Source organism: Bacillus rossius, chromosome 1, assembly GCF_032445375.1.
Source record: "Bacillus rossius redtenbacheri isolate Brsri chromosome 1, Brsri_v3, whole genome shotgun sequence".
Classification (NCBI taxonomy): domain Eukaryota; kingdom Metazoa; phylum Arthropoda; class Insecta; order Phasmatodea; family Bacillidae; genus Bacillus; species Bacillus rossius.
This window is the reverse complement of record NC_086330.1, coordinates 265,677,383-265,679,887: the sequence shown is the minus strand read 5'-3', so window position 1 is coordinate 265,679,887 and position 2,505 is coordinate 265,677,383. Positions and strand designations below refer to the sequence as shown.

General features: G+C 34.6%; 1 long non-coding RNA gene across 1 annotated transcript; it reads right to left on the bottom strand.

Annotated features, from left to right (window-relative positions):
- Positions 1–746: 746 nt before the first annotated feature.
- Positions 747–2,124, bottom strand: LOC134527559 (uncharacterized). The gene is made up of 2 exons (XR_010074214.1): positions 1,571–2,124; positions 747–1,481 (listed from the first exon to the last, which is right to left on the bottom strand). It is a non-coding gene; the product is annotated as an uncharacterized LOC134527559 (long non-coding RNA).
- Positions 2,125–2,505: the final 381 nt, after the last annotated feature.

Here is a 2,505-nt window from a genome sequence, read left to right as displayed (position 1 = left end):
AACCAGTTGTCCATGGTGATGTTACGACCAGTTCCAAAATTTTTTTCACTTAGTCGTTCAACAATGGCATTTGGACTGTTGCTGCAAGCATAGGGCCCCTCTGGCTGTTTCCCTACATAAACTTCTAAATTCAAAGTATAGAACATTCGGGCATATACCAAAGCAAATATCTTTACACCATACTTGGCAGATTTCTTAGGGATGTATTGCCTAAAGCTACATCGTCCCCGAATGATTCGAGCTTCTCGTCAATTGTTACATACTCTGACATTGAATATACTTTCTGGCAGTTATCAACAAATTTCTCAAATACTTCTCCTATACTTCTCCTATTGGTGCCAACTTATCTACTTGCTTTCTTTTTTCTCGGGTTTCTTTGTCAACAAATCATATATGACGGAGAAGAAATTGAAACCTGCCTTGTGACATAACTAATTGACAAATTTGAACTTCCATGCCGGTTGCCGTTGACCATAACTCGTCCGTATTTACCCTATTACAATGGTAAATCCCGGCTACGTAAAGCAACCCAAATAATGCTCTCAATTCTGAAACCGATGTAGCTTTTGCATCCCTTTCTCTCAAGTAACAGTCTTTTACAAAATCAATATATTTGTTGGTGCTGTCAACAATATCACCCAAAATATTTTCATCAAAATATAACTGTCAGCACTGTAATGGTGTTTTGGCTTCTTTAGCACTGCCTATAACTCCAGGAAGACGTGTCACTATGTTATGAGATCTAGTGAGCCGTTATCTACTCTTGGCTCAGTTTACCAAACCTCACCAAGGCAAATCACGACGGAAGACTCCAGGACCTTAGGCTCAATGGCACGGCACTTAGTTGTATTGAATAAATAATGAGTAGAGAGGAAATATGCCGACTGGGAAAACTACCGAACAAAAGTTGATAACCTGTTAAGAATTTATATAGATAAGAAATTAATTAAAAAAGGTTAGGTAAATGCAACATAAAATACACACTGATATCGGGTCAGCCATAACAAAACATATTTATTTAAAACACGATAAAGAGTTTTAATTGAGTATTCGTACAGTCAAAACAAAAATGGGGCCCCACAAAATGATTGCTTAGTTACATATTCAAAAAAAATTATTACTTAGTTACACTTTCAAAAAAAAATTATTATTACTTAGTTACATTTTCAAAAAATTATTGTAAATTTAAGATACAGAAAGTATTAAAATATAGTTTAATAATAAAATGATTTCGAAGCCAAAGGGGTAGTTTGATGAAATATTCGATGAGATTGCAAGAAGATACGCGCGGCCGAAACAGGTTAACTACCCATGCTGCATGCTTAGGATTTAGTCGTCGAAAACTTTCCTGGGATATTTGTTGGCGGCTCCCATCGCCGTAGAACCACGGGACAAGCCCTGGGGTGCCCAGATGTTATGGGCGAAGCTTATGGATCACACCTCAGGCATGGGGCAGCGAGAGGTCGCCAACTCCCGGACCGCTAAACAAGTTTTTTAACAACAAAAAATTAAACTATCCCATAAATAATTATAAAACAATGGTTCCCGGGGAAAAGGCGGTAAAACTCACCTAATGCGGTAGTAAATACACAACTTTCGACATGGATGTCGATGGATACGTGACGAGCACAAAAAATTTTTGATGTCTACATTATGGCTGACAAAAACAGAAAGGAAAGTACTACCTTTTCCTTTCCAATATGAAGATGACCATAGATATGACAATACATAGAGATGAGAAACTTAAAATGTTACACTTTCCTGCACTTAAGTGCAATAACTCAATAATAAATCTTAACCACAATATTAATATAAACAAAAGGAAAAATTAATTTATGATGTTTAAAGTCTTTTGAAGTCCATATGTTTTTCTTTTAAATCCACAAAGCTTAACAAAGACATAAATATATTTTAACAAAAAAATTTTTTTATACAAAAACAATTATTTCTTACAAATTGATACTTAAAATAATAATTATTTCATTATACTTCAAATAATCAAAAAGTTAAAAACAATTAGGTATTAAAAAAAAATATAAAAAAAAGTAGCCTCCCAGTTTGCATTTAATTAAACAACATATAAGCAATAATGGGCGCATGCCCACACAACAAGTGCACAACGGCACACTAGTACGAATACTTTTTGGAGGACATGTTTTTTTTCCATTTAGTAACATTATCTTTTCCAACAAAAACATGAATGTTATTACTCACATTTTCTTCGTACATTGAAGTAATGTCTTCTTCTGTGTCAGTAACAGTTTCTTGTTCATCGATCTTGTCTGACACATCATCATCCTCGGAATCATCACATTCGTTGTCTTCATCAAAGGTTCTGCTAACAGTTTATACACCTTTTAAAGATCACGTGGGTTTCTCAAGTCATATCTATTTTCTCTCGAAACCATCTTCGTTCCTGTAGCAACAAAGAAAAAAAAAAGGACATAAGACTTCTGTAGTTTCTGTTATGTGTGCAAAAATATATAGCAAGAAATAAATCTCTCT